The 14186-nt window shown below is 40.5% G+C and overlaps 1 protein-coding gene across 1 annotated transcript in view; it reads left to right on the forward strand.

The window, feature by feature from the left end:
* The window catches only part of SMAD1 (SMAD family member 1), a 71837-nt gene that overhangs the window by 15109 nt on the left and 42542 nt on the right, over nt 1–14186 (forward strand). The gene's annotated exons all lie outside the window — the stretch shown is intronic.

Here is a 14186-nt window from a genome sequence, read left to right on the forward strand (position 1 = left end):
GCTCTGCAGGAGGCTGCCACTCGCCCTGCAGTTCTGCTCTGAGGTGGCCAAGGGGACGTAGGGAAGGCCAGTCCGCTCCGCAGGTTGAAAACAGGATGCCATTGATTGTCATGTGGAGGAGAGTGAAACCTGGCTGATCCCCGTGTTTGTTTCAGGGATTATGTAAACTTTGGTTTTCAGGCGTTATTTTATTTTTCTAAGCAACAGATTTCTGCATTGGGATAAGGGACCGGGCCAAACTGCTCTTGAGATATTTGACTAGCGCAGAACATTTTCTTGGGTAAGGTTCATGCACTGAAAAATTGGAAGGATGTTTGAATTGTTAATGGAAATTTACTTTTTTGTTATGTCATGGCATTTTGTAAAATCGAATTTTATTATCCTGTGCCTGAATTGCTTAATAAAAAAGTACATTTTCAGCCATATCATATTCACTCAGAATTAGGTCATATATTCCAACCCTGTCTACATAAATAAATTATTCCATTCTGTACAGAAACTATTTCAGTTATTTTTTTTATTTATAAAATGGTATGTCTTTATAAAATGGTATGTCTTTTGGAGCCCTGTAGACTAAATCTCTTACCTCTGTTTAGTTTTTATTTCTTGTTATTATTGGGGTTTTAACATTGAAAACGGTAATTGATTATTTAAAAAACCAGTCGGCTCTCTTACACTCCCCTCCTATCTCACTTCTAAAGGTAACTGCACATTCAGTTTTGTTAATTTCCTTCCAGGCTTTTAAAGATGCACATATATTGTACGTGTGCAGGTTTTTTTCTATTTGTAAAATGAGATCATATGATATATGATGTTCTGCAATTAAAAAACACTGAACAAAAAGCCCTGGCTGGTTTGGCTCAGTGAATAGAGCGTTAGGCTGTGGACTGAAGGGTCCTGGGTTCCATTATGTCAAGGGAACATGCCTAGGTTGCAAGCTCAGGGGGGCGCGGGGACGGGGCACGCAGAGGCAGCCAATCAATGGTTCTCTCTCATCATTGATGTTTCTCTCTCTCTATCCCTCTCCCTTCCTCTCTGAAATCAATTAAAACATACAAACACACACACACACAAAACCACTGAACAATTATGGTATGGTTTTCTTTCCATGTTAGAAATGAAAGTATGTCTTCTTTTTTCTTTTGTTTTAAACAGTTACATCATGGTCGATGTACCATCCTTGGTTAGACATCTGGGTTATCTGGGACGTGCGTAATCTTGAGCATCGATGAAGCTGATCTGAGGATGCTGCTTCCCTTGTAGCTCTGGTAGATCCCACCTGTCTAATTCCCACCTCTTGCTGTGGGCTTGGAGGTGTGGGGATCCTCCTCACTGTCACCCCAACCCTCCTCCCACCAGCCTCCATGAAAACACCCAGCTTTGAATATCCGTCAGCTTATACCACTCCCTTCCCTTCATGTACTACCTCACTCCCCCATCATTCACCCTCATTCCTAGGAGATTTTAGCTTCTGTTGTGACTCCCTCCGTGCTGTTCCTCTGATCACTCTTGGTCTACCCCTCCCGTGACCTTGGATCCCACCTCAAGATACTCAGTCCCATAGTTCTTCTAACAATTACACGGATTTCTCCAAGTTTATGGCATTAATTCTTTTGTTTATTTACGTAAGCAGGAAAGTGTATGCGTTCGTGGCTCTGCCTGCAGACTATCTCCAGCATCTGACCCCTTCTGCGGTCACCATCCAAACGCTGATCATCTCCAACTGCAACAATGGCCGCAGCTTCCTAACGGGTCTCCCTGCTGCTTCCTACTTCCCTCCTTTCCGTCCCTTCTCCGCCCGGCGAGCCCCGCCGTCCTGTTAAACTGTCAGGCAGAGCGTGACTTGCCTCTCTCCTCCCATCTCCCAGCGGCTTTCCGCTCCGTGTAGAGGGAAAGCTAACCAGTCCCTGCGGGCTCCTGTGTCTGCTCCCCTCTCCTCTGCGGCCTCATCTCCCAGGCCCTCCTCCCTGTGCGGCTGTCCCTTCGGGCTCCTCGCTGTTTGAGCAGTTCAGCCACACGACTGCCGCCGCCGGCCCTTTGCACGGCCGTGTGCTTCCGCGGAGACCCGCATGGCTCTCCCTCACCCTCCAGGCCTCGATGGGGAGGCCTCCCACCCCCCCTGGAATGTGGGTCTCCTGAAGGCACGGCCTTTCCAAAAAGGACTGCTTTTGTCTCTCTCGTTCCGTGCTCTGCCCCAGTGCTTAGCTTAGTGCTGGCACAAGATTGGTGTCTGTCAAATGCATTGAATGACTGTAGTGCTTATCGGTTTTCCTTTTTATCACTTAAAAAAATAAAAATAAAGTTAGAATAACTGAACAGATAAAAACTAAGAAACTTTTTCTTGTGGGGTATTTTTTGTTGTTATTGTATATGCAAGATGTTAACATTAGCTTTCCTATTTGTGCAACTGCTTTCAATAAAATGTCACATTTTTCAGCATGTTATAATTTCCAAGCCAGTTTCTCACACACACACACACACACACACACACACACACACACACACACATATATTTAACCTCCCCAGGGGGGGGGGGGGGGGGGGGGGTAGGTAGTGGAATCAACGTTTTGTGGGCTCAGAGAAGAGTGTTGCTCCCAGCAGAGCAGCTTACTTGGAAAGTTGCCCTTGGGACCTGCTCCCGATTCCGAGGGAAGGACTCTTGTTTTCTCATTTAGGGACATCTTAAAACGACAGGAACATGGTAGGGGTTTTATTTTGAAAGCCTGGAGAAAGGTGCCCTGATTTCTTGCTCCGGATTTAGCCTGCCTTTTGTTCCCATGTTGGAAGTACATAAAATAAATGGTTAACTTTAACATTCCTGACAATGACAGATCAACAAGTTTTATTTCTCTCACCTGTGGAGGAAGTGGCCTCCACCCAGTTTTACTGAATTAGGAGGGAAGTGATTTTTTCAAGTGATAAAAAAGAAATAAAATTCCATGCTCTTCCCAGAGGAGGAGTTCAACAATTGGGAGGATGGTGTGAGACCATATGTTGGTTTGTAAAAGGATATAACTTGTAAAGATGTTTCCTTTGATGCCTGTGATGAATATGGATGTGTTTCCCTTCTAGAGGGTCCAGGTTAAATTATTCAATTAGCTCCGCGCTGAAGGATCTAAATATAGGGAGAGGGTTCAGGCTGTCCTGCCTCGTGAATGTCCGCTCGCCCCTACAGATGTGCAAGTCTGTTGTCATAAACAGCACCTGTGAGTTCAGTGGAACAAGAGACAAATGTTCCAAAAAAATGAAACAGGAGGATTTTTTATTTATTTTTTTTAAACAACGGCTAGTTTTTTCCCCGCCCATTCCATTTTCCCTGTGAATTTGGCATGCACATTAAACACACACACACACACACACACACACACACACACAAACCCTGAGTAATAGGCATTCGTATCTGTTCTGGTTTAAAATGTACATCAACCACTTGCTAAGACATGGGTCTTGAGAAAGTTCCTTAACCTCTGGACTCAGGATTATTAGTAAAGCTGAGATAACGACACAGACCTTAGAGAACTCCTGTAAGGAGTCAGGAAGATGTTTGTAAAAACAATCAGTAATATGCTTGTGTAAGTAATAGCGCAGTTAAACTAACTTCACTCCCTTGCTAAGGATGCACCATTCATAACTGGCCACTCAGTGGAAATTTACCACGTTTAGCATGCTTCGCCCTCTGTAGAATTGCTATGCTATGATAACAGTGACTCAAAGAGAAGTCTTTTTTCTTAGAGACAGCTACTGTAGACTGCTCCGCTCTTGTAGCCAATGCAATTAAATCCTAAAATGCCTCTGGTCTTCCATGTCCTGTGTTGGAGGAGTGAGCTCTTGCGGGGCAGTGACTCAGCAGTGTGTGAGGTGAATGAGAAGTCTGTCAGGGTGAGGCACTTGGGGGCTGGCTCTCGCGAAGGCCACCCTGTGCTAAGGGACAGTTGTCCCACACACGACAAGGCTGAATTTGAGAAAGGGGGTTCAGGGGGACCAAGGAATGTCCCACAACTTTTGGAAGAAGTGGCAAGGAGCTGTAGAAAGAAGCCAAGTTTGTTAGGTGACCTTGAGGACAGGAAGAGAACGTTTAAGCGCCTTCAGTCTCCTTAAGTAAACAGCTAGTTCTGCAATGAAACAGAACAGAACTGACACTTGCTATTCTACATGGAATCTCTCTGGCTAAGAAAAATTGACCAGTTGCCCTACACGCAGCCCAGTTTTACGAGGATGGACGGACAGACTTGTGTGTGCAGAGGGGGACCCGAAAGCATTGTTGTCGTAAAGAATTGTCTAACAATGAGGATGTATTGAATAAGCATCTTTGGCACACCTCAACTAGAAGCCTACACTATAAGCCACACGCAGATCTGACCTTGGAGACTCCTGTGATTGCGGCATCCCTTGCTTGGTTTCCACCAAGAGGGCGCCGCTTTTGAGATCGTTTGACTGGAATGTCACAGCTGGTGATGAACGGACAAGCGGACAAGAAGTAGGGAAGCTAGAATTCAGGGTCCACGTGGCTCTCCCTTGCTTTTCGATTCCTGGGATCCCCATTTACTTAACACTCTCTTGAGAGACCACATGGCAGCTCTGGCTAGCATGGCACTCAGTCACCCCTGGGAGGCTGGCAGCTGTGTTGTGAAGGCAGCAGTACCTGCCTAATTGCATCACTAAAAAGGCTTTCAAAAGGCTTGTCCTCTCTCCCACCTTCAACCCCCCGTTTCTCTAGATTTGGGAAATTACTCTCTGAAAAAAACAAAACAAAAAAACACGTGCGTGAGAACACGGCAAACTAGTTCTTGTGCCATCAATCACATGTTTAGAAAGTTGGGAAATGTTTGGCAGGAACCAAAACAAGGCTCACTAGTAAGGGGTTCCGTGAGGTGATATTTGGCCCTCGGTGCTGTTGCCAGCAGAGCCTCGCTGATGCTTTGATGGGAAACCGGGCGGGGTTCTGCGATCCGCAGTGGATCTTCATGCTGCCTTCTCGCATAGGAAACTTGTGTAAGTACGTTTTCTCTTTCTGAGGACTCTATCAAAGTAGTTCCTTTTAGCCCAATGCCAAGCCATGAAGTGGGTTGTTTGAAAAGTACTTTGGAATCTGTAAAAGAGATGGAGAGCGATTTTATCCATCCTCATTTCCCCCCCTTGTTCTAAGTCCTCCACCCCTCATTTTGGTTGGTGATGGGCTACCTTTGGTTATTTTGGGGTTCGTGTCACCGGATTGAAATGGAGAAATGTCAAATGTCAAGACCCATCTCTGATTTTGTGTTCATTGTCTTGGCAAATTGTGTAGCAAATTTTAATTTTTTTTTTTTTCATGTCTGCTGTGTCAATATGTATCATTTTCCTTAAGGATCTGTAAAATGAGTAATCTTTCTTGCTTTTATTAGGAACTGTTTCGCGTTGGCACCATTTTTAGTTGTACTCTTCTTGTTCCAGAGTATCGTGGGTACCTGTCTTCATTATAGTGGTCCCGTAGTCCCCACCTATTCGAGGGGGATACATTCTAAGACCCACACACCCACTGCATCATGGATGCCTGGAACCTTAGGTAGTACCAAACCCTGTATATACTATGCTTTTCCCCCTGTACATGCATGCCTGTGATAAAGTTTAATATATAATTTGGCACATTAAGAGAAATTAAGTAAGTTCAGTGGTCCATTTTAGCTGAAACCGGTTTGGCTCAGTGGATGGAGTGTCAGCCCTGTGGGCTGAAAGGTCCCAGGTTCGATTCCTGTCAAGGGCATGTACCTTGGTTGCAGGCACATCTCCAGTAGGAGGTGTGCAGGAGGCAGCTGATTGATGTCTCTCCGTCATCGATATTTCTAACTCTCTACCCCTCTCCCTTCTTCTTTGTAAAAAAAAAATCAATAAAACATATTTAAAAAATAGTCCATTTTGGAATAATGAAAAATTACGTTACAGATCTTCTGTCATGTTCATTTTTTTCTACCCTTGTTGATGTTTAATTTAGCTATGCATGCTTATTGGGCCTTGAATCCTCTCCAAACTTGGATGTTAGGGTAGATGACACATACGGTACCTTTTCATTATACTACAATAGTTAATATTGCCACCAGTCACTTTATGCAACACGTCTTTTCCATCTTCTTAGTATTCCCTGTGGTGATGTGTTGTAGATATAAAAATGCTAAACTACAAAAATCACATGGTTTGCTTATGATTTCTCTGAAGCCCTGCTGTAGCTCTTCTTTGGAAACTCAAATCTTACTTTTTCTGTTTATTCATAAGATTATCTGTTTAACCCCAAGCCGGTTTTGCTCAGTGGATAGAGCGTCAGCCTGTGGACTGAAGGGTCCTGAATTCAATTCTGATTCCGGTCGAGGGCATGCATCTCAGTTGCAGGCTGCTCTCCCGGTCTGGGCCCTGGCCGGGCGAGTGCAGGAGGCAACCCATCAACGTGTCTCTCTCACGTTGATATTTCTCTCTGTCTTTCCCTCTCTGTAAAAATCAATGGAAAAAATACCCTTGGGCAAAGATTTAAAAAAAAAAAATCATCTATTTAAGAAGAAAGCTAGTGGCATGAGTCAGGAAATGTGCACACGATTTATTTACTTACATGGAAATACTCGTCTCCCCCAAAATGGATCAGATATTTTTATAGAAAGATAATTTTTATAAAATTGTCTTTTTTTTCTTCAACAACTCATCCAATTGTTAACCATTTTCAAAGTAAAGTTAATCAATACCCTGTGATTTTAGTTTCTTGGTTCTTTTGATCTTTATGCTTTGATGTTTCACCGTTAGAGTTAAGATAGAGTAATGAACCAAAGAACAAGAATTTTAAAAAGTGAATTGGTTGTGTCATTGGAAATAGATCATTTATCTTCTGTTTTCAGGGTAGTAGGATTCTGATTTTTCCCCCCACCCCAGTCACATGTTGGAGCCTATATTTTATGTTTATTTTTATTGACTAACCTAATTATTCTCTCAGTATTTAATGGGATCACTAATTTTGTCTAGCTCACTGAATCCCATGCCCATGCAAGATGGGTAAAGTGGTACTGGTCTGAAGCTACAGAGGACATTGGGTCATTGTCTGGCTTCTCTCCTTCTCATCCTTTTATTAAAGATACTTGGCTTGTTAACACTTGGTGGCTACTTTCCCCTCCCCTCCCCCCTCACCTTCTTAAAAAATATATCTTCAGATACAGATCAAAGTAATTTCCTTTTAATAGTCTCTGTGGGAAATTGGGATCTGAGCGATAAGAAGTGGCAGAGGGTGTGTTTTGTTGCTATTCACACAGTCGGATAATTACGGGTGTCTTCCCTGGAAGAGGATGAGATGAAGTGCCCACTGTGGTCCAGTTGGCTACTTAGATTTCCTTTAAATATAAAGCGAGTTGCACAACAGTTAAAGGCTTGTTCCTTTTTTGTTGTTGTTGTTGCTTTTTTTCCCTTTTAACATTAAGGAGCACTACATAAGTTGCAAAATTAAATATCCAAGTCAAAAGGCTTATTTTTCTCATTGGGCTTCTGGCAGGGCTCAGAGAAGCCCTTCTCAGGAATAGGACCCCACAGGGCAGGGCTCTGAACTGAGGATCCCGTTTTAAACTCCATTTTCATTACTTCTGAAACCAGATCGCACTACAGGTCCAGCCTGACATGCTAGTAGAGAGTGTGTGTGGCTTGAGCTCCTGAGATGGAGTTTTGTTGTTTTGTAATTAGCAAATCACACATAGAGGCTTTAAACATTTATTTTAAAGCTATAGTTTTTCATTAGAGAGTGTTTGGAAAGCTTAGAAAAGTAAGAGAGAGAGAATACTAACCTTCCAAACCAGCCACTGTTCATATTTTTGTGTTTCTGCGTAGTTGCTTATGTTACAGATATCACTTTGCGTTCTGCGTAAGGGTTTTCCCCCCAGTTATTACGTAGTTTTTATAAGCATAATTTTAAAGGGTTGTGTAACAGTCTATTGAATGAATTGTACTGTAGCTTACATAACCATTTTTTCAATTATTAGATACTTCTTTTCCCCCCCATAATAAATAATGCTCTGATGAAAATCTTTGTGCAAAAACTTTTTACCTTTTCTAGTTCAGAATATTTCAGACTAAGTTTCTAAAAGTGAAACAAAGATCTCAATAATTTTAAGGCTAGGGGGTTCTTTGCTGGATTAATGTTTTGTTTTTTTTTGTCAGTGTGAAATGTTTGTATTTAGAGATTCGGGAAGGAAATATCTGTTTGCTGACTCATGTTTTTATTTTGCACTTTAAACTGATAAGGCCACTTAACTTTTGACATAAACTAAAGCAGGAAGTACAAAAAGGGGCAGAAAAAATGCGTTGTCTTGCCAAGGATAGAGTATCATGGACTCATTTGAATTCCTAATGGGGGGTAGATGACCTGTTTGAATTGTATATCTGAGAAAAATGCTTACCTCAAAAACGCACAAATTAGTGATCAGCCTGCATTTTGGGTCATTTGTGCATTTATATGCAAAGGGTTGTGGTCTTGGTCCTTTAATTTGTGAGTGACATCAAGACATTCACCGCCCAACTGGCCCCTGCAGAATTTTGAGGCGGTATGTTTGTTTCTGTTTTTGTTTTGTTTCTGTATAGAGAAGACTTCCTGTATTGAGGATATCACCGTAGCTGTCTCTAAAGCGTAGATCTAGTCATGTCGATGCTCTCATTTAAAACCGTGCGCTAGTCCACAGAATGAGATGTATCACCAGCCCTTGACAGCCTTGCCCCTGCCCTTCTTATCAGTCTTGTATTGTCTCCCACCACCTTGAACCCTAGCATTTCTATTATGTGTCTGTTAAAACTAGTAATTTAGAAATGTGGTTAGCCCTAGCCAGTTTGGCTCAGTGGTTAGAGTATCAGCCTGCAGGCGGAAGGGTCCCGGGTTTGATTTTGGTCAAGGGCACGTACCTGGGTTGGAGGAGGCAACCAATCAGTGTGTTTCTCTCACATCCATGTTTCTCTCTGTCTTTTCCTCTCTCTTCCACACTCCCTAAAAACTAATGGAAAAATATCCTCGGGCGAGGATTAACAACAACAAGAATGTGGTTAAAAGAAATTGAGGCTGCCTAGCCAGATAGCACGGATTCAAACTCTGACTCTGCCGTACAGCTGTGTACATAAACAACCTCGGGCAAGTCATACAACTTTCTACTTTCCTTAGCTGTAAAATGAGTGTTCACTTTGGGGGTTTATTGCAGAGGTTAAACGAGTTAATAGATGTGAAGTGCCTGGAACAGATCCTGTCAGGTAATGATTGCTCAAAACGTTAGCTCTGTTGTTTCAGACAATTCTACCCATCCTTTAAGGCCTGTCTGATCCCTCCTCATTGACGAACTTCCTGAAATCCTGGAATTAATTGTTCTCTCTCTTTCTGCTTTTCTACATTGTTGATGCCTGTTTTAGAGCATTCACTGCATAGCATCATAGTCAGGCTGAGCTCCCTCAGTATGTACAACAGACATTTGTATCTCTGCCCTCGGAGAAGCACAGCGCTCAGTACAGCGTTGTTGGATGAATGTCAGTTTGAATAGTTAAAACATGGGTGTGAGCCCTACCCGGTTTGGCTCAGTGGATAGAGCATCGGCCTGCAGACTGAAGGGTCCCAGGTTTGATTCTGGCCAAAGGCACATGCCAGGGTTGTGGGCTCGATCCCCAATAGGGGGCAGGAGGCAGCCGATCAATGATTCTCTTTCATCATTGATGTTTCTACTTCTTCCTTCCCTCCCTTCCTCTCTGAAATCAATAAAGAAAGAAAAAAAAAATCACACTATTTAAAAAAAATAGAAAATAAAATAAAACATGGTCTGAAATGGTGGTTCTTAATCCCCTGCCACCCCCAACACATGTATTAGTGTAACAAACCCTTCAGGGATAGAGCTTCAAGTAACCTCAAGTAAGTTTTCAATAACTCACCCCCTCTACTTGAAAATCATTGGCTAAACTATAAAGAAGCAGTTTTTGGAATAGGAGAAAATGACATCTAGAACAAGAAGAGTTATATCCCCTTCATAAATTGTGACTTGAGGACTAGATAGAAGTTGTCTTTCTTGTTCTTTTGCAAAACTAACTTTTAGTAAATGATCATGCCAATAGGTACACTCTGACCAAGCGTGACTTTTGATAATAGCATCGTTTTGTTTCCTGTTTCCTTTCCTGTTAAAAAAAAAATAATACCACCGTGAAAAGAACTGGTAAATTTGGGTAAAACTCTTTACTTTAAAAAAGGAAACTACCGACTGCTGTAACCTATTAAATAATGTTTATATTGGGTAATATTTATTCATATTAAATATTGAATAAAGTCGAAGCCCCACACTTGGCCTTCTGATTTCTCCAGGGAGCTAAACATTGGTTGAGAATCTGCTCTGTGCCAGGCATTGTGCTGCACTCCAAAGATAGGAAGACAGAAGATTGAATTCCTTATTTTATTATGATGAGAACGATGTGTAAATGATCACAGTGTAGCTATGGGCATGCACAGTTGGCTATGAAAACTGTTCATAATCATTATCTTTTTTAATTTTTTGAGGGTCAGTAATGATTTTCCCCTTTTATTTGTTATTGATAATAAGTGCCTTCTCTTTTATTAACCATTTTTTCTATAGGTTTGCTCAACTTTATTAGTCTTTTCAAAGAACTAACTTTGATTTTATAGGTTTTCTCTATTATTTATTTATTTATTTATTTTTAAATAACTACTGTCATTTCCTTCTACTTTCTTTGGATTTAATTTTATGTTGTTTTTTCTTGTGGTGGATATAGAGAATGTTGGTTTTCAACTTTATTTATCTTTTCCAATATATGCATTTAAGATTATACATTTCTTTTTAAGCATGGCTTGATCCATATCCTACAGGTTTTGGTTTGTCATATTTTCATAATCATTAGGTCAAAAAGGGTTTCTAATTTCCATTGTGGTTTCTTTTTGACCCATGGATTTTTAAAAAGTATAATTGTTTTCAATAACAACATTTTGTTACTGATTTCTTAGTTATGCTATGATCAAAGGATATATTCTGTTTGGTTTTACTCTGTATGGAGATTTGTTTTACGGCTCATTATATGGTCATTTTTGGTAAAAATTCATGTGTATTTGAAGGTATTTTGCACTCTACAGTTCTTGGATACAATGATATGTGTGTGTGTGTGTGTGTGTGTGTGAGTGTGTGTATTGGATCAAGTTTTAAACTTATTGTTAATCTTCTGTATCTATTGATTTTTATTTGTGTTATCAGTTACTGTGTTAATCTTTCACTAGAGTGTGGGTTCTCTCTTTATCATTTTCATTCTGTCAGTTTCTGCTTTATATATTTTGAGGTTTATTAGGTGCATAAAAGTTTGATATATTCATGGTGGGGATTATGATATATTCATGGTAGATTAAGTCTTTTAACATTATGAAATGTCCCTTTTTATCTCTGATAATGCTTCTATTTTGAAGTCTATTTTGCCAGCATTTTGGTAAGACTAACCCCATCCTTCCTATCAATCTTTTTCCATCCTTATATTTAATCTGTGTTTCTGATAAGTACACTGTGGTTTAGAGGAACTCCCTGTTATCACCCCTGTCTTTTACTTACCTATTTAATCTGTTTATATTTAAGTGATTACTGATACTTTGGGGATTAGATCTAAATTGTATTGTTATTGTTCCCATCCATTATTTGTTTTTTCCCCCCCTTTTTTATATTCTTTGTATTAGCCATATTTTAAAAAATAATTACATATTTTAAAGCTACTATTACCTTTTTATAGTTTTTAAATTATTCTTTCAATGGTTGCTTTCTAAGAAATCATGCAAACAGTAACATACTACTTTTTATTTTTTATGTATTTATTTTTAAATATATTTATATTGATTTCAGAGGAAGGGAGAGTGGAGGGAGGGAGGGAGGGAGGGAGGGAGGGAGGGAGGGAGGGAGGGAGAGAGAGAGAGAGAGAGAGAGAGAGAGAGAGAGAGAGAGAGAGAGAGAGAGACTGACTCTTCAAAACTCACATCAATAACAATCTAATTCTTTACCGTAGCTGGGGTAATATAGGGAGCTTAGAACACCAGCTTCATTTAGCCCTTTCTGCTTTGTTGGGTTATGTATCTTAACTGTATGTTTTAAATAGCAAAGTGATTCCTATTATTGTTTTGTGACATCAGTATTAATTTAGACTTACCCTTATTTACCCTTCTGGAACTCTTCATTCCTTCTCGCAGCTCCTTGTTTCTTTCTAGGAACTTTTTCCTTCTGCCTGACGAGTTCCTGCTGGAAGCCAGTTTTCTCAGATTTTGTTTGTTGGAAAACATTTTTATTTCACAATAATTTCTTTGCATGTTTTTTTTCTACTAAGTATAGAATTCTGTGTTATCAGCTCTTTATGTACATTTGGCATGCTAAGGATGTTATTTCATTGTATTTATCCTTCTGGGGATTTATAGGGCTTCATGAATCTGTGGCTAGATATCTATTATCAGTTTTGGAAAAGCCTTGGCCATTATCTACAAATACTGCCTCTGTCAGTCTTCTCTTTTCTCATCACCTTGATCCATTTTAGTATTAAGATGATTCTAAGTTGTGTTTTACTATAAAAACTGGTCCATGTCAATTTTGCTCTTATGGGTCTGAACTAAAAGCCTAGTGTATTCACCAGGCCTCCTTCTTATTCTTAGCAGGCTTTCAACGCCAATTTTTTATTTTTATTTTTTGTCTCTACCACGAGACTACTGAAATCTCTGCTTGGGTTTTTAGCCTCTTTTAGTATAGCTAGTAGGCCTCTTGCTACTTATAGCATAGACTTTGCAAATGCCTTGGAAAAAAAAAGCAATGAAGAATGTTGGGCCCACTTCATTGTTTTTTTCTTTTTCTCTAATATCTTGGTCACTCTGGTCCTGAGTATCTTGGTTGCTTTTTTAAAAAATATCCTAGGCCTGATGCATGAAGATTCGAGCAAGAATGGGCCTTTCTTCCCTTGGTTGCTGGCACCACCTTCACTCTGGCTGGAGCCACCTTTCCGCCTTCCCACCTGCCCAGAGGCTAGGAGCAGTTGGGATGGTACAGCATGCCTATGTCATTGCTATGCGACAATGCAAGCATCCCGCCCCACCCCCAACTGCTCGGGGCCTGTGTATGCAAATTAACCTGCCATCTTTGTTGGGTTAATTTGCATACTTCTGATTGGATGGTGGGCATCGTGAAGGTAGGTCAGTTTGCATATTTCTCTTTTATTAGTGTAGATATTTTCATTGATTTCAGAGAGGAAGGGAGAGGGTAAAAGTAACATCAATGATGAGTGAGAATCATGAATTGGCTGCCTCCTGCATGCCCCCCATTGGGGAATCTAGCTGGAAACCCCAGCATGTGCCACCACCAAAATCAAACTATGACCTCCTGGTTCATAGGTCAACACTTAACCATTGAGCCATACTGGCTGGGCAAATTGGTTGCTTTTTTGATACATGCTATTGCATCTTAGCCAGAGTTTGTGTGAAGTTATCCTTTTTAATCTTTCTCACCTTTTGTGCTTACATCTGCTTAAGGGTAACTAGAAGGTTTAAATGAGACAACTTCACTAAAGAATTTTTTAAAGTGTATGTTCATGTGCATCATTCTGTTCATGCCCATAGAAAGCAAATTTGGAAAAATGTGAAATAAATTTCTTACCTTATATATCCTGTGGCCAATAGACATAGGCTTATTCATTGAATAAGTACCCTAGATTGTTGCTACATTTATGTGGTAAAAATAGAACTATCTCTTCTTTTAACATAAAAAAATACTTGGGGAACAAATGAAAACCTTTGTTTTTGTTGATTTAGGTGTGTCTTAAAATACACTTTTAGTGCTACAAATGAATCTAAATATAAAACATTACAACATCTGGTGAGAACTTGAACTGTTTTGTACTAAGGTGTTTATTGCTTCTATCTCAGAAATCATGTAAACAGTAACATACTACTTTACATATTTTGTATGTGTGTATTTTTAAATGTATTTTTATTTATTTCCGGGAGAAAGGGAGAGGGAGAGAAAGAAAGAAACATCAATGATGAGAGAGAATCATCGATTGGCTGCCTCCTGCACGCCCCCCATTGCGGTTCGAGCCCACAGACCCCAGCATGTGCCCTGACTGGGAATCCAACTGTGGCCTGGTTCATAGGTCAGTGCTCAACAACTGAGCCACGCAGGCCACAGTTTTTAAGCTGTGTCTCAGTT

The sequence above is a fragment of the Pipistrellus kuhlii genome, unplaced genomic scaffold (assembly GCF_014108245.1).
Source record: "Pipistrellus kuhlii isolate mPipKuh1 unplaced genomic scaffold, mPipKuh1.p scaffold_m20_p_8, whole genome shotgun sequence".
NCBI lineage: Eukaryota > Metazoa > Chordata > Mammalia > Chiroptera > Vespertilionidae > Pipistrellus > Pipistrellus kuhlii.